The sequence below is a fragment of the Meriones unguiculatus genome, chromosome 15, assembly GCF_030254825.1.
Source record: "Meriones unguiculatus strain TT.TT164.6M chromosome 15, Bangor_MerUng_6.1, whole genome shotgun sequence".
Classification (NCBI taxonomy): Eukaryota; Metazoa; Chordata; class Mammalia; order Rodentia; family Muridae; genus Meriones; species Meriones unguiculatus.
The window spans coordinates 76,007,074-76,028,805 of record NC_083362.1 but is presented as its reverse complement, the minus strand read 5'-3'; the positions used below and the strand labels follow the sequence as shown (position 1 = coordinate 76,028,805).

At 51.4% G+C, this 21,732-nt stretch overlaps 1 protein-coding gene across 2 annotated transcripts in view; it reads right to left on the bottom strand.

The window, feature by feature from the left end:
• The window catches only part of Mlph (melanophilin), a 38,556-nt gene extending 33,143 nt beyond the window's left edge, over positions 1-5,413 (bottom strand). The window contains exon 1 of one of the 2 annotated variants that reach the window (XM_021657431.2): positions 4,883-5,413. The gene's annotated coding sequence lies outside the window, so the exon portion shown is untranslated. Of the gene's footprint in view, positions 1-3,944; positions 4,104-4,882 lie in introns of those variants that run through there. The other variant, XM_060368826.1, reaches the window with a different exon arrangement.
• Between the last annotated feature and the right edge of the window lie 16,319 nt (positions 5,414-21,732).

Below are 21,732 nucleotides of genomic sequence, written 5' to 3'. Positions count from 1 at the left end.
TGGGTGCGTATGTCCAGCTGTCTAACACTCCGGCTGCCACTGCTACAGTCCCTGCCCCTGCCATGCCTTTTCTGACGTGACAGACTGCAACCTAAAACTGTGGGCGACAGCAAACCCTTCCTTGAAAGGCTTTTGTCAGGCATGCGGCCCTCCCTCTCCCCGCAGCAAGGAGAAAAGCGAGTGATAACAGGCTAATAACGATAAGTTAATAACATCCAGGCAGCTATTACTAAAGTGAATTTCCAGAGCCCACAGCTGCCAACTGCAATAGTTTCCCAACATTCTGTGTCTTCAAATTGGTGGAAGATAATTTCTCAATTTTTTTCACTCACCCCTCAGTATTTCCAACCCCCAGCACACTGGTGATTATGAGGAATGCATTTAGAGGGTGCCTTGGTGTGGGCGAGAAAAGGTCACAAGGAACCGATATGCTCTTCAGGCTCTCCCCTCAGAGCACGTGGTGTCTGGCTTCTAGAGAACAGAAGAAGTTCTTATTTAGTGGGTGACTGGGGCTCATTCATTCTGAATCCTCATCATGTTCGAGCAAGTGTCTAATGGGGCAAGTATTCACTCAAGTTCTATTCTAGGAGGAGAAGAGCAGCGTGACCCTCAGCTGAGGCCCTCTCACCTCCTGAACTAGAAATCAAAGTCCGTGGGCACTTACATCCCAAGTGAGCAGGAAAATCCAAGGACAAGCCGCCTCTTTCTTATCCTCATGGCTTGACTTCTTTTTTTTAGTTATTAATTTTTAGGTTAGCATGCAGAGTAATTGGTTTCATGAAGGGATCCTCGTGCATATGGGTCATTATACTTTCTTAGGGTGCTCGGTGTCAGTGAGTGAGTGACCGACAGTGATATCCATACCTCAGTATGGATCCAGAGGCCATTGCATACAGATGACATGCACCCCTCCAGCCCAGGTTGAGGCTGTTTCTCTACCTAAGATGCTTGTTTCTTATAGTGAGAATTACTTTGTTTATTAGCCAAATACCAATGATGCCTGAAGCTAGGAGGAGAAAAAGGGCGGGGAGCCCACTGTGCGGGGAAGGGTCTGAACCTTTGCTGCTTAGGATGCAGCCTCGATAAGGCAGGATAAAAGGGCCAGAATTGGTGCTAGGAAAGAATGGTTGGCAGTCAGCAGTGAAGCTCAGGGTAGAGCCTAGCTGAGATGCCTTAAGGAAGCAGGGTGGAGGGGGGGGGCACTCTGTGCCCCACATCTGGGAAGCAGGGTGGAGGGGCAGGAACTCTGTGCCCCACATCTGGGAAGCAGTGTAGAGGGGCAGGAACTCTGTGCCCCACATCTGGGAAGCAGTGTGGAGGGGCAGGCACTCTGTGCCCCACATCTGGGAAGCAGTGTAGAGGGGCAGGAACTCTGTGCCCCACATCTGGGAAGCAGTGTAGAGGGGCAGGAACTCTGTGCCCCACATCTGGGAAGCAGGGTGGAGGGGCAGGAACTCTGTGCCCCACATCTGGGAAGCAGGGTGGAGGGGCAGGAACTCTGTGCCCCACATCTGGGAAGCAGGGTGGAGGGGCAGGAACTCTGTGCCCCACATCTGGGAAGCAGGGTGGAGGGGCAGGAACTCTGTGCCCCACATCTGGGAAGCAGGGTGGAGGGGGGCACTCTGTGCCCCACATCTGGGAAGCAGGGTGGAGGGGGGCACTCTGCCTCACATCTGGGAAGCAGGGTGGAGGGGCAGGAACTCTGTGCCCCACATCTGGGAAGCAGGGTGGAGGGGGGCACTCTGTGCCCCACATCTGGGAAGCAGGGTGGAGGGGGGCACTCTGTGCCCCATACCAGGTCAGGAAATCTATCTTGACAAAGCATATCTTAGAGGATCTATGATTGACTAATTCAGTGTCTGGAAAACACACACTTATGTCACACACACACACACACACACACACACACACACACACACACAGCACTAAGCCAAGAACGATGCTGGCACTGTTGGGGTTGGAAGTCCTATAACGTTTTCCTTTGATGCTCATTTGTGGCTCGGGTCCCTTGTCCTTGAGTGCAGGAGGCTCTGGGAGGAGTTGGTGATGGCAACTTTGGCAGCACTTGTTGACTATCACTGGACAATCAGAGGCCGAGACCCAGTGTCCCCAGCACGCATCTTCACCTGCCACAGCAAAACCCGCCCATTTAGAGAACCAATACAAGGCCAAGGCTTAAAGCTCATGATCAAAATAACTATTTCAAGAAATCGATCTAAAAGTCAAACGAAGAATGTGTTTGACTCCAGTATTTTTAAAAAGAAACAAAAAGTCAGTGGCATCTTGAGGACATGTTGGTAGCTTCAGTGCCCAGCCCAGGGCAGCACTGGGTATGCTCACTTGAAGTAGGTGAAAGGGCAGCCCCTTGGCCAGGCATGGTGTGCAGCCTGCATCGGGTCAGTGACTCCTATCACCCCTGACTTGCTTGCTCCTCACCAATGGGTCTGCTCTTGTAAGTCTGTACTTGCAACAGTGAAGGGCCAGGAATGGGCCAACGCATAGAGGAGCCAGGGCTGCCCTGTGTGTGGCTGGTGGTGGTGGGGAGGGGTGGGGTGGGGGCGGGGTGGGGTGGGGGTGGTGTTAGGGCAGCCTCTGACTGTTCCTTGTCTGTGCTGATAACCCAGTCACGAGCTTCCTGAGCCCAAAGTGCTCTCAAGTTCTCTCTGCTCCACCGCTCAGCTTTAATCCTGTTTCAAACCACCAAGATGCCAGCTGTCCCCAGTTACTTAATGATCATAATGGGGAACAGGAAAGCATCAGAAAGTGAGGCCAGCCAGTGGGAAGGAGGGAGAAAAACCAAGAGGGACCACTGGGACCCAACTGCGGGGTTTCAGGGGAATGTTGTCTTTATCTTTAAAGATTTGAATTAACACTTGGGCCACACTGAAGGGAAACCTGGAGACAAAGACCTGGTTTATCTGCCTCTAGGGCCGCCTGCCCCAGAACCTGGCACAGCCGTGACTGTGAGCAAACAAACCGGGAAACAGCTCAGCGGATGCCAGCTGGCAGTGGCAGGGATACCCCCTGTCTGGGCGGGGCAGGTCCTGCTGAGAAAGGTGTAAACAGACATGCCAGCTATGACCCCTTTGGGGTCTCCAGAGCTTGTGGCGGTGGTTATGGGGGTGGCTAGGGCTCACACCACAGGCATACCGGGGCCTCCTGCCTCCAGAAGCAGATGGGCATACTACCACTCAGAAAGAAGCCCTGGAGCACCAGGTGCCCAGGTGAAGTTCTAGAAAGGCTCCTACAAGCCAGGTGGCCTGCCATCACCTGTAGCTCCACCTCTCTGTTCTTACTGGTGTCTCAGGAGCCTCACTTCTCCATGGCCATCGGTTCTGACCTACATGCAAAGCCTTTGCTCCAGGCTGTGGCAAAGAGCCGAACCAGGGGCAGCATCCAGTGAGTCTGCAGCTGGGCTTCCAAACCAGTTCAGGCATGGGCAGCTTTGCTGCAGACAGGTCCCCCCTTCTCTCAAGATCCCTGCTGTGAGAGGTTGGGCTCCATGTCTGTTCCTGTCAGCTGGCATCCGCTGAGGTGTTCCCAGTTTGTTTGCTCACAGTCAGGGCTGTGCCAGGTTCTGGGGCAGGTGGCCCTGGAAGCTGATAAGTCAGGTCTTTACAAAGGCCTCTGGTCATCTCTAACCCAGTATGATGCTGGGATCTTAGACTTCAGAGGCACCACAGTGGTTGGGTACTGTGTGCATATATGTTGGGGGAGGGGCCTTCTTTCAGAAGTTGTTTTTGAAAAGAACAAGATAGCGAGCCCTAAAAGATGCTTTAACTGCTTAACCAGGGCACGTGGGCATTATGTCAACACTGAGGGAAGGAAAAGGCATCATTAGCCTAACAATTCTGGGGATCTCTTTGCCCCTCCCCACTACTCCCCCTCCCTCAGTACTCTGTAGCTGTTTCAGAGCCGCCAATGCTTCCATCAGAAAGACTCACCAATGCCTCATGCTTGTGTCTGGACCAGGCTCTCAGTCCTGTGCCATCTGCCATGGTGCCTCAGTTGGGGGAGTGTGTGCCAAACGACACGTATCCTGCCAAGGACCCATCATCAGGCCCAGGGATGCCAACCTTACTGCCCGGCTTCCTCTGGCCTTCAGCTCATCCCTTCTCCTGAGACTTGATGGCGTGGCTATCTAGCGGAGTCTTGAGCCCTCATTATCACTCAGAGCTCTCAGCAGGAAACAGGAACACGGCATGGAAAGAAATGGCGTGCCAACCCATTTCAGATGAAAGCAAAGAGCTGCGTTTTTAGTTCAGGTCAGTAGGACAAAGGTGTGCGCCCTGTGAAATATTCCTGGATCTGTGAGACCCAGCTCCCTCACAAGCTTGGAAACAGTGGTGGCGATGCCCGCAATGCCTGTAGCTCACCCAGCTTTCTTCTCACATCTTCACAATGAGGAGGAGCAGGACCCAGGAGGACACCAGATTCCACTAAACCCGGTGCTTTCAGAGGTCTGCAGGAGGCAGGTGCCGCCTTCATGCAGGAATCTGCCTTCATGCAGGAATCTGCCTTCCTGCCTTCTTCCCCCAAGGCCAGCAGGCCAGCCAGGAGGAAGTTTCTCTCCACACAGCCCCTCACCCAGGGCTCTGACTCTGGGGAGTGTCAGGTTTTATCTCAAAGGAGGCTTTTGATTAAAAGCAATGGTTTTAGCCCCAGTTTGGCCCTCCAAGGGTTTAGGGTGGCCAAAACATCCAGAAGAAGCCTGGGTTTTGGTTGGTTGGGTAGGTGGGTGGGAGGGTGGGTGGATGGGGAAGGATTGCTGAGTGAGCACTTTCTTCACAAGCACCAACCGGAGGGTGGCGCTGCACCCTCCCTGAGACCTGGATCCCCTCTCCTGGGGGTCCTGCAAGCCCCAGTTTCTCCGTGCACTCACCAGTTTCTCTCCCGGGGACGCTCAGCCCCTGGCTCTGGCTCCAGGAGTCCTGGGCTCTGCTCGTTGCTCTTAGGTTCTGAGTGACAAACCCCAAGCTCGGGTCCGGTCAGGGTGCACTGAGCTAGACTGCTCGGTGTGCAGGGAGCCAGGCAGCTGTGGCACAGGACCTGCCCAGCTTGCCGCCTGCTCAGATCACATGGGCTACTACTCCCTGTCCCGCCCAGCTCCGGGATCACCGCGCACCCCCGGTGCCGGGACAGGAGAAGCCAAGAGAGCAGAGAGCAGAGAGCGGACGCCAGGGGCCGACCTGAGAGGTTCCGGTCTGGGTGTGGAGGTCCGAGCCTCCTCGTTCCCAAGCTGGTTGGGAGAGGCGAGGCGGGACAGGAAGCGCAGCACACACCTTGGTGTCCAGCTTGGCGCCACCACTCCGCCTTGGTCTCCTAGAGGAGGAACTTGCTGGCACAGTGAGTCCTCGAGAGCGCGATTCCTCCTTGAATACATTCTCACTCTTTAAAGAGACAACTTCACTGATAGAGAAACCGAGTCCAGGGTTTCCAGCCAGAGTCTAGCGTCCCCCAGGTCCTCAGATTGCAGGAAGCAGCTGGAGCCAGAAGAGCCCCTTCCCCCTCCACCGCTCCCCTCCCCTCCCTGCCCCACTTCCCCCACCCCTCAATGGACGGCCTCATCACCAGGAAAGGACGAGTTTGACTACTGAAAACAGTTCAGTAGGTGTCCGCTCGGCTACTCTCTACCCAGAGCTCTGCAAGTGGGTCTTCTCACGCAGCGGGAAGACCTGGTGACAGGAAAGGCCTCAGATCAGGATGAGCACCAAGGCATTTTCCTTGCTTCAGGACGCTTCAAGGCCAGCTTCTTTCTAGCTCAGCGGCTCTCAGAGCCTGTTAGTTTTTCTGAACTGTCCTCCTCCCCATCCCCCCATCATCAGAGCACCGCATTCCAGCTCCCCGTTGCTCTATTTTAAAAAACCGATCAAACAAAACACGCAGGTAGCCAGGTGTATGGCGGTTCACACACCAAATTCCAACACTTGGAAGGCAGAGGCAGGAGGACTGCTGAGAGTTTCAGAACAATCTGTGCTAGTACTGAGTCAGGGAGAGACCCTGTCTCAAACAAACAGTGACCTCTACTCTTTACTGACAATTTTTACAACACAGTTCCAGTGGGTGTCTGCAAAATAGAGACAGGGACACAAATAACAGACAGCTGCAGGGTGGACCTATGCGGTGGCAGCGTCCACCCCCCATAAGTGGAAGAGGAAAGGGAGCCTTAGAGACTATGCATTAGGTCATCTTGCAGAGAGCTTTCAAAAGCCACATAGCAAGCGTGCCTGCGTGCTTTCGTGCCTGTGTGTGTGTGTGTGTGTGTGTGTGTGTGCGCGCGCGTGCACGCGCGAGCCCACACACGAGTGCGAGAGAGAGAGAGAGAGAGAGAGAGAGAGAGAGAGAGAGAGAGAGAGAGAGAGGTGGTTCCTGGGAGCAGTGTGACTTTCTGGCTGCCTCACCCTGAGCAGGCTGCCTCCCTCAGGCTCACTGCTGTTCCACACCTGGTGGCAGTAACAAAGTCAATGCAGCAAGTTGTTTTCGACTCAGTACACAGTACTGAGCCTGTGGAGTCTGTCGTGTGGAGAGCTCCCCTCCCCCACCGGCAAATACTCACTGTGGCCAGCAGAAGTCTGCTTCATCCTGCCTGATGTTTGCAGGGTGTGCACCGCATGGCTGCTGGACGTTTACTGATGGACGGGTATTTTTTAGATGTTCTTCCACAAATACAGTTGTTGACACGCATATAAACATTGTCTATTTATGGTGTTTTATATGGTACAGACACGGCTGCAACTCTGCTTTTACACAGTTAGAACAGTATCTTTAGAATAAGATAAAAATTTGGAATTTCAATTTGAGTCGAAGAGTCTATGTGATTTTTGAGAAACTATTTTAAAATTAGGAGCAATTTTAAAACTTGCTGAAGCAACCTCAAAATTGTAGGAAGTTGCTGACGGGGCATAAGGAACTCCCCATTTCTCTCAGCCACTTGTGAGGAACTTGGGGGACACGTGCCGGGGTGTGCTGAGCGTCAACCAGGACGGCCTTCTACAGAACCAAACCCAGATGTGAGTCGGCGAAGCACGGTGCCCCACCGGGACCTTCTGCCTTTTGAAGACTCTCTCCATGACATTCTGTAGTGCCAGCGGTCTGCCCCAGAAACACTCAGCTGCATCTAACAGCTCTCGCTCTCCCTCTAGCGTGCATACATGTGGGTATCTGTATGTATTCTAGTGTGGTGTATGTGAGTGTGAGTGTGCATGAGGAGACCAGAAAAATACGTAGGTACTCTGCTCTATCACTCAGCATGGTCTTTTACTGAGCCTGAACCCAGGCTGACAGCCAGTGAGCCTACACACACACACACACACACACACACACACACACACACACAAATGTACCAAGTCTCTCTATGTAGTCCTGGGAGGCCTGACACTCACCATGTAGGGCAGTCTGAACTCACAGACATACACCTGCTCCCTCCCCCCAAGTGCTGTGATTAAAGTGTATGCCAACATGCCTGGTCATGATCAGCTTAGGGGACTTGAACTCAGGCCCCTGTGTTTGCTCTGCAGTGATGTTACCCATGGAGCCACCCCTCTAGCCCTTAGTCTCTTAATATTCAGATTGAATCCTCTCCTCAGACTTTCCCTGGCTTCTGGACTATGTCATGCTTAAATTGTATATGTTGCTTACTTTGTCCCTAACTCTGGATTGGCCTGGCATGTCTTTTCATTTGGAGGGAATCTTCCAGAAGCAAGGATGGCTTCTCTCTGCTGTCTGTCAGGGGCTGTGTCATTACAACTATTAGAGGGTGGGGCCTAGCAGAGGAAGTGGGTCATCAGGCATGGCTCCTCTGCTTCCTGTCTGTGAGGTGGGTAGCTTGAAAGCATCTCCTCACCACAATGCTCAGCCTCATGGAGTAATGAAATCAAACGACTGGACAGAACCTTCTGGAACTTTGAGCCACACTAAATCTTCTTTTAAGTTACTTTCTCAGCTCTTGTCATAGTGTCAGATCTCACTAATACAAACTTTACAATAGTTATCATAAATGCATTCCACAAATCCATATCCTAAAATAGCCCAACAGCCAATTTTAAACCACCAAGTAATCAACCATGAGTTCCTAAAGCCAGGGGATCAGAGTCACCCACTAGCTGAGCCATCTTGGGGAAGAATTTCTACCATATACTGTGCCCAAATGCTCTGTCTACATAGTGGAAATGTCAGCCTTCACCTTGGAGGCAAGGCGCAGCACAGAACAGCACTATGCAGTATCCACCATGACCATATCCTGTCTGGACTAGTAAATCCCAGTCCCATGCAGGGGAGGGACACAGTTTGATGAAAATCTGTGTGGTTCCATCTCCCTCATAGGAGGATGCAGGAGACACATTCTGTACAGTGAAGCTGAGGGGAGAGAGGCCACTGTCCCTTCACTAGGAGAAAGTTCTTTGGCATTCTGTTCTTTTCCATTTTTTTTTCTGGCCTGGAACTGCTTTTTGGTGGTGAGGTAGAGGTGGGGGTCGGGAAAAATTGAGGGGTTTTGGGGTCTGAAACTGCAGAGACTTTCTGGTAACCAGGAGGAGATAAGTGGGAGGCTCCCCTAGGAGATAGAGGTAAAAATCCTGGGTGGACAGACAGGTTTGAATCCCTATAATAGCACAATCTGTCTTCTCAGTAGACAGTCTATCTGTAAACCCCTTGTTATGGGAACAGCATTAACAGCCTGTGTAGGCCACTGTCAGAAGGGGAAGTGAGTGCGGTGACCCCATGAAGGAGAGCAGGAGGAAGGTGGCTGTGTGTTGAATCAGCCTCACAACGTTCAAGGTGGGTTCCCAAAATGGTCCCTGTGAAGACAAAACTTCCTGCTGCTTCCTGTGCCTTAAGATACAAAGGATCCATATTTTCTCTTGTTGCAGGTACTTTTTGTGATCCTCCTGCTTCAGCTCCCCACTCCCACCCCCCACCCGAAGGCTGGGATTGTAGACACACCCTTTCCCCTTGCTTGCTTTCTTCTCTCCTTCCCTGGTGCCTCCTAAAGATCTTCCATTTTCTGTGCACCAGGAGATGAGGGTCTGGGACATCCTGCAGGACTGGTCCCCAGAATTCCTAGGCTGCTACAATGTGGATAGGCCAGCACCAGGCTCATGTGAGATGCTTTCCTGGCAAGGCCCTCTTGGGATCACAGAGAGGGGATTCTCCCTGGCTGGCCTCTGAGACCCAGTCCTGGGAGCCATGAATGCAGTGTCCTGCTGTGACTCCTTCACACAAAAAGGGGGCGGCAGAACCACAGCTGCTGGACCTGGGCACAGTGCCAAACCATCAGCAGCGGGAGTGGGGCAGTCACCTGTCACAGTCAGCTGACTGAAGCCAAGCCCTGTTTAATTCAGGGACTCCTTCTCAGCCCCCTCCTCTCTCAAGGTCCCCCTGCCAGGGTCCCCCTCCTTAGCAGCCTGGCTTCCCTCGAAGCCCTCTTGGTGTGAAGCCAGCCCTGTGACTCACACTCCCTGAAGGGCAGGGCTGTGGCTTCTGTACCGAGTGCCCGCCCTGTCTGTCCCCGCGGTGGTGGCCTGGATCCCACCCAGTGTCTTCACTGGGGTTCAGGCCACCCACTCCTGGGACAATGTTGCCTTTTGTCAGAAGACTTTTATCGGGGAACTCAGTTCACCACCCTGCATTCTGGTGGTCTGGTCTCTCTGCACTGGACTTCAAAATGAATCCTTACTAAGCCCCAACTAGGTTACCATCCTGGACCCTCATCCAACAGTTCTCGCCCACAAACTTCATAATGCTCAGTTTTGTTCTCCCCTTCCCCCCTCCCTTCTATTCCCTTCCTCTTTTCCTCCCCACCCCTTTCTTCTCTCCCTCCCTCCTTTCTCTCCTTCCCCCAACACTAAATTAAACAAATAAACTAACTCCAGTCCTGACGCTCTGGCCTTGGTTGTTGGCCAGCTTAGGGGACTGCTTTGCAGAGCCTAGGAACTTTTGAGTCATTTGGCTCCACTCCATTTCTGCTTGGGAGTCCCTTGGTAGGATGGAATGCTGGGATTTCCCACCACCAGGGTCCCTAGCCCATTGCCCATCTAGACTCTAGGACCTCTAGGTCTGCAGGGACCCAACCAATGCAGCCTCCTAGGGACCTCAGGTAGGAAAGCCTCCATCTCTCCATCAATCTGCCTCTGCTAGGAAGGCTGGCACTCCAGCAGGGTCCTGGACCCTGGGAAAGTCCTGTCTCCTACAGGCCAAGCCTCTTGGGGCATCACTTCTGGCAACACTATGGCAGATAGGGCATCAGGGCATTTAGGGTGATGCTGGGGACAGGTGCAATAAGGGGAAGGGACAGGTTTTGTTTTCTAGTGGGAGGTTGGGCAGAGTGTGGTATGGGACCCAGCTTGCCGTTTCTAGGAAACAGTAGGAAATGAGGTATCTCTTTGCTTCGAAATTCTTCCTAAAGACCACCAGGCTACTGAGGTCTCTGAGTGGCTGGAGGCCATTGATTTAGTGATAATGAGCTGGGCTCTAAGGTGGAGTCACCTGAACTCCTTTGCATGCCAGAAGTCCCTTGGAACCATAATATTCTGCCTTTTGAGATGCCTTTTCCACTCCAGGCCCGGCCCAGGCATCCTTGTCTAGGACGTGTATTTCAACCATCCTTCACTTCTGTTTTTTTTTTCCCCTGCAACCAAACGTCCCATTCACCCTCACCAGATACCCGAGTATCCCGAGAGGGTAAATGCCAGAAGAGCCAGGGCTTCAGAGTCAACAACCTTGCTAGTCCCTATCTTTCAGGTTTTAACTGGGTGCAGGCCTTAACTGACAGTTCTCCCCAAGCAGGATGGGTGATTTCTCCAGGCATCTGATGCCCTCTTCTGGCTAGTTCAAGTTACTGCATGGTCTCAAGGGACCCAGAGTGACATGCAACCAAGGAGCAATTAACACAGAGCTGACACCTTCATTCTTAGGTCACTAGAGTTGGCCCAGCTCATGGCCATGTCTGCTAGTAAAACTTCCGGCCATGGTAGCAGGCGCCAGCCCCTGTGACAAGAGCTCTACTTAGACTCCCACGGTAGGTGGCAATCCCAGCGATCTCGTTCTGTTTCTCTCTCTCAAAGATTGGACAACCCTTCTCATTGTCTTCCAGCATGGTCGGGTCCTGGACCAGTTGTTGTTACTTTCTTGATTCTAACTTGCCCTTCATCTGTCGTTGGATCTTCAAAACTGCTTTCTTATAAGTGAGCCAGCTACAATGTTAGGGGTTCCTCGAGGGCCACAGCTTTCAAAACGATGGGCTTGATGGCATGATAGACATGGGTCATAATTTCATGTGCAGAAAACTTTACAAAGTGTGCTGGTTAGTTTTAGGGCCTCTTGACACGAGCTACAGTCACCTGAGAGAGGAAACCTCAATGAAGAAAATGCCTTCATAAGGTGTGGGCTATAGATAAGCCTGTACGGCGTTTTCTTACGGGGAGGGCCCAGCCCACTGTGGAGGATGACATCCCTGGACTGGTGTTCCTGGGTTCCATAAGAAAGTAGGATGAAGATGGGTTTGATGGCCCACACCTGTGTTCTCAGCACCTGGGGAGGCAGAGACGGGTGTATCTCTGTGAGTCTGAGGCCAGGGTGGTCTACAAAGTGAGTCCAGGACAGCCAAGGCTACACAGAGAAACCTTGTCTCACAAACCCAAGCCCAAACCAAAATAACGCCCAAACAAACAAACAAACAAACAAACAAAAGCAGGTTGAGCAAGCCATAGGGCGCAAGCCAGTAAGCAGCACCCTCCATGGCCTCTGCATCAGCTCCTGCCTCCGGGTTCCTGCCCTGCTTGAGTTCCAGCCCTCACTGCTTTTGATGATGAACTGTTATGTGGAACTGTGGTTAAAATAAACCCTTTCTCCACAAGCTGCTTTTGGCGTAGTGTTTCATCACAGCAACAGTGACCCTAACGAAGACACAGAGGTTTACGGAGCTGCCTGGCTCCTAGTGGGAAAGAACGGAGCTGGCGATAGCAATAACGTTCCCTGAAGGAGTTTTGTGATAGATCGTGTCTTCACTCAGGTGGTGTTCACATGAATTACACCCCTATAAAGCTGATAGGAACTAAGCACACACAGACACACACACACACACACACAGACACACACACATACCCAGACACACACTCATATATCACACACAGAGAGACGTACACACACAGAGACACACAGACAAATACACACAGACACATATATACACAGACAGAGTTGTGTATTATGTAAGACATCGCCATTGAGAGAAACTAGGTCAAAGGCATGTGGAATTCTATGTTATTTACCACACGTCAGCTTACAATCACCTCAAAGTAAAAAAAAAAAAAAAAAAAGGTAAAATGTAAGAGGGTTCTGAGAGTAGTGAAACTTGTACATAAGTGTTTGTGTAAGCCCAGCAGTGACTGTCAGCAAGCAAGTAGGTGAACACATTGTTGTGGAGCCTAGGATGCATAGAAAGCGCAAACTGAGGGCTTGTGGAGGAGATTAGTGAGCCCCACAGACACCGTCCCACGTGAAGGAGACACTCGGTGTCATAGGGAATGGTTCCTTGTATATGAGTTTCCAGCGGGGCAAATATGATTGACGGCTTAGACGCGTGGCTGCTGGGGTCAGGACCAGGAATGGCTGCCACAGAGCTGCAGGCATCCCTTAGGCTTATGGAAGCGGCTCGTGTCCCACCTCGGGGGTAGTGTGTGTTTTAATGCATTTGTCTGCTCAGATGTAAAAGAGGGTCAGCATTCACTGAGCTGGGCATTTTAAGCAAGCGCCTCTTGCTGTGGGTGACTCACATCCAGTTGAGGAGAACAGTCTATCCAAAATCTATCCAAAAATCTATCCAACAGTCTATTCAAAATGTGGGAGGTTTTGGCCCTGTGCTGGAGAAGGTAACTGATAGCAATTATGTAGAACACGTTCCCGTGTTCCATTGACGGCCGCTGGAGATTTATCGCTTCAAGCGTTTCTCAGTCCGGTGTAGATGATTTAACTCATCCCAGCTGGGCCCTAACAATCCCATCCGCTGTGGTCTCGTGCGGCTCATCAGCTATTTAAAAACTTCCACAGCAAAGAGGCTTTTGGCACTGGAATTATATACATCAGTACCCCAAGGCACACCCCGCCCCCTTGTCTTGTTCACTTCTCACACGAAGTTCCTTCAGGATGGGATCAAGATGTATGACTTAAGCGTTTTCTCCCCCCAAGGATGAGTCTGCTGAGGCGGATATGGCGGAACTTCACTTAGATCTTTCTTCCAAAAGAACACGCTGGAAAGCTGGAGGTGGGAGCTGGCTGGCGGCCTCTGCCTGGGCTCCCTCAGCGTCTGTGGCAGTGTGAGAGCCACTGCCTTTTCTGCAGGCAGCTCTGGAAAACGGGGCCAGACAGTCTTCTGGCTTCTGCCCGTTGCGGCTCCTCTTTGGGGCATATCTCACACAGCAGCATGGGCTGAGGCTCTCTCTCCTGGGACAGACTCCATGCCATCAGAAGCCTTCTCTCCCTAAGCCAGCTCCCTTTTCTTCCCTCATGGGCTCTGCCCACTACACATCTCTGCCAAAGTTATCTGCCTCTGCCATGCTCTCCCAAAGGCCAAAGCATCTTCCTGTTAGACACTCATTGTAACCAAGTTCTGAGCAGAAGAGTAGAACAGGACCAGAAGGTCATCTGGAGGCCCAAGATACACAGGTGTGAAAGGATGGGCTACTTAAAGTGGGGGAGGGGAAAGAGGGGAGAGAAAGACAGATACAATAGACAGATGTGTGTGTGTGTGTGTGTGTGTGTGTGTGTGTGTGTGTGTGAGAGAGAGAGAGAGAGAGAGAGAGAGACAGAAGCATCTTCCTTATTGGTCTTCCCCAGACCTCCCCCAGTGCCTATGAGCCCACCCAGAAGCTAGGAGACAATGGTTCTGAAATGGTTTCCCTTCCCTGCCAAACATGGGAAGGGAAGCCCAGATGTGAATCTGAGTGAGTCCCAGGAATCAGGACACCACCCAGTTTCTTATCCTTCGAACCCCCCACGATTCTGCATGGGTTAGTGGCATGCAGGCTAGAAAGGAGTCATGGAGGGGAAATGAGCAATGAGCACACTGAATCCAGTGGAGGGGAGGCGGGTGTCCCTCGAAGGCACTGTTTTGTTTTGCTATATGTTCGGACATTTTCATGAGAAACATTTCAAACCAGGCGGCAAATCCTAAACCTCTAACTAGAATGCTCCGCTTTAGCGGAAGACATGGACAAGATTCTGCCTGCCTTACTTCTCCCCAGAGTACAGGATACAGAGCCAGGGTGATGGAACCCCCGTCTACAGCGCCCCCGATCAGCCTACCCTTTTTGTGGGGCTGGAGGTCCCTGTCCTTGGCAGGCTTTCATTCGTGATCTGCCCTGTGTGGCTCATCCTACCTCATGACTCCTGAGCGAGCCTCTCAAGTTTAAACATCTGACCCTGGGTATACAGTGGCATGTGAGAGACCAGATTCTTGGTTGGCTGAGGTGGAAGGACAGCTTGAGCCCAAAAGCTTACGGACAATCTGGGAGCAAAATGAGACCCTGGGGAGAGGTGGGGGAGGGGGAGTTCAAGGGTTGTCGAGAGAAGGAGGAGGGGAGGAGGAGAAACACTTCACAAAATACAAATGTCCAGCTTTTTAAAATTAATTAATTAATTTAGCAGGCTTGGGGCACTGTGACTTCCTTGCTGTGGTTGGGTGACCATGACCTAGCTCGCTGTGCCCTCCACATTGTCCAGCCGCCTCCACTGCTTCCCACTGGTTTCTGGAAACATCTGGACTTGGAATGCTAAACTCACCCACTTACCTCGGGAGCTCCTGCTATCTTACAGCTGTGTTTCTCAGGACTGGCTAATCCGTGACTCACTTTGCCACTTGCCTTATCTGAGGACCCAATCTATTTACTTAAAACTTTAACACAGACTCTTTAGAAGCAGGCTCCTATTTTGCATGTTTCCTCAGCAGAAGCTGCAAATCCAAGCGTTTGGATGTGCTCAGCTTCCTGTGCTGCACAATCAGGCAGACCGAATGTGGCCTCCTTCCATCTTATTAGGGTTTTACTGAAGAGACGATGACCATGGCAATTCTTACAAAGGAAAACATTTCATGGGGGCCGGCTTAGGCCATTATCGTCATGGTAGAAGCATGGCATGTGCAGGCAGACGTGGTGCTGCAGAAGGTACTGAGAGTTCTGCATCTGGTTGGACAGACTGTGAGCCCCTGGGTCTGGCTTGAGCTTCTGAGACCTCAAAGCCCACCTCCTAGTAATGCATTTCCTCATCCAAGGCCACGCCCACTACAACAAGGCCACACCTGCTAATAGTGTCACTCCCTATGGGCCTGTGGGGTCCATTTTATTCAAACCACCACACCTTCCATGCAATACTGACTCACTGGTGCTTAGCTGTTTTGCCAGAGGTTCTGGTCCTGTCTTTGGTCAACTGCCTTTGGTCAGTCTCTCCCCCAAAACATCCTGCTTGCCTTCCAACAACCCCAGGCCATGTGTTCTGCTGAACCAGGCTGTCTTTTAAGCGATGAGGGGGTACTCAGAACATGAAGCCACCTCTCTAGGAACTTCCTGCTCCATGCCCTTCCTGTTTCATCCCCTCAGCACCTCCTTGGACTCAGTACTTCCCTGGGGTTGCGTAAGCTTGCTCAGGCTCTTTATTGATTGACACGCATTCCACAATCAGCCAAACTCAAAGGCGTGTACCTAGATGGAGTATGTGGTGTGTGGCAGGTACATGATGGAAGAGAGAGGCGTGGCTAAAGATAAGAGTCTCTTCTGTGTCCCACTGGGGTTGGACTGTTGTGTCATTAACTGTTTATGATTTCTCCTCTGTTAGCCCGGTCATGCTAACAGAGGAGAATGTCATGCTAACAGAGGTGCCTACATCCAACAGAGGTAGGTATCAGAATAATGATGGACTCACTGTGCTCTTTGCTGCTTGGTCTAGAGACCTGATTGGAGTGATGAGGGAAAGAAGAAAGAACAGGCACACAAGGAAAATGTGGGCTTAGGTGGGCTGTGTGAACCCTGACGGAGCAACACCAACATGACGCAACGACCTGGATCCTTCTCGTGTTTATTATGTGCAGCACATGGGGGAGGAGCCAGCCAGGCCCCATAGGAGCTGTCTGTAGGTGCAGTTTCAGGCTGTGAACTCTCGGGAAGAAGGAAGTTGCAGTTGCTAGTTTTTGCACACACTAGTCAATCATTCATAAACACTCATACTTGGACCAGAGGATGGATTCATTATTCTTGAGCCAGGCCCATATGGCTTTGCTAATTTCCTGTGGACCTGAGGCATTAACATGTCTGTGCCCATTTCAGCAATACACACCCACTCAGTACTCCATCTGCTCCTTAGACATTCACTCAAGGCTTCCTCGGCTTCCCACATGACAGCAGCGGTGTACATATTGGCCAAGCATCTACCAGTAGCTGGCATACACTTTGCCTTTACTGGTCACAAGAACACCGAGAAAGCTAATGTGACTTGATGATTTTATAGATGAGAAAAGTCGTATTCAGAGAAACATGACGAAGGCCCATGGCGGGGAAGCGATGGAGTCCGTGCCCACATCCAGGCATTTTGGCCTCCTATGTCCTTGGCCTAGGTGGCTTGGGACACCTGATCCTGAGTCATTTCCTGTGTTCTTGGCCTGTTAACCCTGCTCCCTTCCACCTTCACTTATAGGTCAAGTGTCTTGTTGTTCTTGGATTTCCCTGTGGCTTCTCTTCCTTTGCTCGAATATGTGCCCCTGAATTGGGCCCCACATTGTAAAAGGAGTCCACCAATCAACCTGTGCAGAGTGGCCAATCGACCTGCCCACAGGGACCAAATATGCCACCCACAATGACTCTGTGTGTTCTCCTTAACTAGGTGGGAACTGCGGCCCTCATACAAGTCACTCTCACACAGGCAGCCTCCGCCCTTGAGTGGAATGAATTCCTTCCCCTTCAGCCAACACCACAGAACTTGGGAAGGAAGATGGAAGCTGGCATTCTGAGGTTACTAAACCTTTATTTTTCTCTGGCTGAGTAATACTTGCTGAATCTCAGAGGCAGAAAGTCCCCGTGAATTATGTGGTCTCCTTGGCTCAGCCTAGCAAGCATAAAGGTGAGAGGCCATCCTGCCTGTTCTAGCTTCGTTTCTGTTGCTGTGGTGAAACTTCCTGACAGAAAACAACTGAGGAGGAAAAGCTTACAATTCCAAGTTTTAGTCCGTCACTGTGGAGGCTTCACAGTGGCAGGAGCTTGAAGCAGGTAACATCACAAGAGCGGAAAGAAAGCTCATGCGTCCTGCCTGCCTGCCTGCCTGTTCTCTGCTGCCTTTCTTCTTTATTCTACTGTTCAGGATAACCTCACTAGGGAATGGTGCCACCCACAATGGGCTGGGTCTTCCACACTGTTTAACAATCAAGGCAATCTCCTCAACACGGATACTCCCATAGGACAACCTGGTAACTTGTCATTAAGACGCTCTTCCCGGGTGACTCTAGGTTGTATCCAGTTGACAGACTAACAAGTATGCTGCCTTCCAGGAGAGGTTTACCCAGTGGCCCCTCTCACCCGGCAAGTGTGGGGCTTGCTTGTGCTCACTAACAGCGGCTATATGTCAGTATGGGAAATAGGACGCAGACAAGGGATGGGTTAGGTCAACCCAGGAGTAAACATAGTCTCACTTCTAAGGCCTCCTGTCTGTGATCAAGTGATCTGTCTTGGCCAATGGATTGTGGGTGGAAGTGATGTTCTACTTCTCAACAGAGACTTAAACTCTCTTTCTCTCTCTGCCTGTGTGTCCTCTCATTTCTGCTGACAGAATGGCTCTGAACACCACAGCTTATAAATATTAATGGATGTGGATGGCAGAGGCTACTGGCTGCTGGAGCCTTTATGGACTATATGGAAGCTAGTCTTGAAGGATAGCCCTCATGAACCACACTTCCTGATGCTCACAGTCTTGCAAAACTTCCTCCTGTTTCATTGGTTTTTCCTTGCACCAAAGGAATGTGGCTGAAATTACATTGTTTCTGCTATGGACACAGAGTTTATAGCTGATGCGTTCCCACCTTTTGGAAGCTCTGAGCTACCACACAGAGAAGAGAGAAGCTCGGATTTCGAGGCGAGGACAGAGGCTCTGCTCAGAGAGCTCAGTGCTGGGGTTTCCAACACATATGAGCCATCTCAGATGCTCCATGCAGTCAGTCCCCAGGTGACTGTCCCAGCCAACCCCCAGTGCAAGCAGAAAGCCACTCAGCTGAACCCACAGAATCATAGGATGTTGTAGGATGAAGGCTGCTCACAGCCACTGAATATTGACGTAGTTTTCAGCAGCAGTGGACAAGCAACACCATGAAAGAGTTGCTGGTGACATGTCAGCTACTGTGACCGGGGACTTTGTTGGGTGGTGCTGTTAATGTGTTTTCTAACTTTTTCCTCATCTGAAGAGGTTAATGTTAGAGCTGTCAGGAGACAAACTTGAACCTGGGCCGATTGGAAGGGTGTGCAGACACAATGTGGCCACCTTCATTTCCTGACCAATCAGATGGGGGGGGGGAATCACCGGAGAGGACAGGGACTGGGACTTTGCCTCCCACAAACATGCAATTGGGAGGGGATCATAGTTACTAGGGAATGGAGACCAAGGAGGAGGAGTGGCAGAAACACTCGAGGCAATGATCACCTACCAGAGTGCATCTGGGTTTGGACCTATGGTACCGGTGGGATCTGAAAATGAAAATAATCACCAGGAAGACTCCACTTGATCTTGCCCTTCAGATAAGAGACCTAGGCTGAAGGTGTGAGGGGAAGTGAGAGTTAACTTCATGGGAGAATGACTTTCAGGGGAACACTAGAGGGAAAGGGATGACTGGGCTGTGGGATAACCGTGGAAAATGCCTCCATGGACATGGCCCTTGGGACCAGTGGTGAGACAAAGAGCTTAGAGAAAGGCTGGAACAGAGGGACGACTCCTCAGAGCCAGGGGCCAGACAATCATGATTAATAGACAGGATTCAATTGCTTCAAGGCCTGCACTCAGAGGTGGGAGGGAGTCTGTGATGGTTACTTTCTTCAACTTGACAGGATCTAAAATCCCCATGGAAACAAGCCCCTGGGCACATCTGTGAAGGATTAGGCAATCCTAGATACAGTAGGTTAATTGAAGAGGGAAGACCTTCCTTGAGTGTGGGCAGTGCCATTCCATGGGGCTGGAGTCAAAGACTGACTAAAAAGAAGAAAGCAAGCTGAGCCTGAGCCTTTGTTGGCCACTGCTTCCTCACTGTGGGTGCAATGGGACCAGTCCAATGTGACCAGACCAAGCCCCGGCAGCCATGACTCCCCATTGTGATGGAAACTCTGTGAGCCGAAACATACTCTTTCTTCCTTAAGTAATTATTATCAGGTGTTTTATCATAGCAAGGAGAAAAACAACTGATACAGGTCTAAGAGAAGGGCACTAAATTCAAGCTAGACGTAGTGATGTAGAAGACAGGATGTGAATGACCTCCACCCACATGTCCATCCTTTCATCTTCCCACCCACCCACCCACCCATCCATCCATCCACCCATCCACCCACCCACCCATCTACCCACCCACCCACCCATCCACCCACACAGCCACCCACCCATCCATCCATCCATTCATCCATCCATCATTAGATTGTTTTTAGAGAATGCCATAAACCAGGAATGACCAAACTAAGAAAAAAATAGACATGGTTTATCTCTTTGTTAGTGACATGTTGAAATTCCCCTTGAATTTTCTCTGTGCATGGAAGTAGAGGCCAGAGCTGCCACTAGTCAAGCACTGCTTGGGACCAAGCACTGTTCCTTGGGCACCATATACTCTCTACCACTTAATAACACCAAGGACAATAGCACAAGTAAGGACTGCAGGTGAGGTGACCAAGGCTCAGAGACATCGAGTGTCTTATCAGAGAGTGACGTGGCCTTGACATTCACACTCAGCTCCAGTCATCTCTTTCTGCTTACCTGTCCCCTGTTCAACTTACTGAGGTGTGTGTGTGTGTGGGGGGTGTTATAGAGGAACAAGAGAGAATCCCTTGATTTATTCATAAACGTTTGTTTCCCACTGAAGTGATGATACGTACAGTGTTGAGACCTGGAAAAGTGAGGCACTGATTGATTCAGTTCGTTGGTGTGGGAGGAGGCTATCAACGGGCTAAGTTTACCACCAGTAAACAGTTTCTGTGGGAAAATCCATCCCAAACTCCAAACAATCACCTTGGAAACAGCTCTGGAATTGAGCCTGCGTGTAAATCAGAGCATGTGTAACTGTAAAATCCGGTCACTGTGAACACAGATCCAGCGGGGCTCGTTTCTCTCACTCCTGCTTTCTCTCACCTTTCTCTGTGTTGTGCTGTGCAAAGACCTTAGGCTTCCTGTTCTAGTTAGCTGGTGAACTCCCTCCCATACCCCTGCATACATTTTTGTAACTACCCCCCGGAGAGGCTGGCTTCGTCAAGGAAAATCGAATCCTATTTTCCTAAGTGACGGGACGTGTTTATCCAGGGACTCCAAGCAGGCTCCAGCGCCTGGCCAGATGGTTCCAGATACGCTCAGCAGAACGTGAGGCGCCGGCCCCAGGGCCCTCCCTAACCATGTGACTCACACAAGGCTGGCGCCAAAGACGTGCGCTGTGTGTCCTGCCCATGCTGGGCTTCACATGGGGGCCAGGCAGGCTTCTGCTCCTTGGCTGCCTTGGGTGCTGCTGGGGCGGGGGAGGGGGCGGGTATGTGCTTGCTGGAACTGCCGTCCACCCTCCCAGCCCAGCATTAGTCATGCCTATTTTTAGCTTACTACTCACCCAGGTGGGCCAGTTCCACGCTAACGGCTGTGAATTCTGGTGTCTCTATCTCACACGGAGTGATTGAGAGACCTGGGGCTTCCGAGCCTGTATTTCAGCACAGGTGGCTCTGAAAAGGACGAAATTAGCTTTTGTGGACCCGGGGACACCTGTGGATGGCTTTGTGAACCTGTTGAGCCCATGGGCTGAGGGCAGGGATGGCAGCCAGGACTGCCAGGGACGGCAGTCACTATGTCCGGCGCACTTTACTGGGGATAGACGTGACTGATGGGTCTTGGTACTCTCCCACCAGCTTGGGCATTGATTCAGAGGAAGGTTCTGTGGCTAGCAGGCACTTCTGTCTCTGAAACTGTGTGTGTCGGGGGGAGGGGCACAGCCAGGGAGCTGTGCACTGCTCTTTGCTGTCCTGGACTGGTAGGTGCCACATATGATTTGCTCAGATCTGTCTGTGGCCATATTGCTCTGAATGTGCCAGATTTCCTGAAGTTAGAGCAGGGTCAGGCCTGCTTAGTTGTGAGAATTTGCTCATGTCTGCTTGATTGGCCTCAGTTGTTTCTTCTTTCTCCCCCTTTTTGAGATATGGTCTCATGTATTCCAGGGTAGCCTCAATAACCCTGACCTTCTGGTCCCCCTGGTTCAGCCTCCTGAGTGTTAGGATTACAGGTGTGCACTACCACACCTGGTTCCATGCTGCCCCGGGGGTGGAACCTGTGCTTTGTGCCTTCGAGGAGAGCATCCTATTAACGGACTACATCCCCAGCCCTTGACTGGCCAGTGCTAGTGTGGATGGATAATTTAACTTGGAGTTCCTTAGAGCCAGGCTGAGAGGAAAAGCGAGTGTAAGGCATTTATTTGGGAGGTGGTCCTGGAGAGAATTGGGGGTGGAGCAGCAAGACAGGGTGTGTGAATAAGCAGGTGGTCAT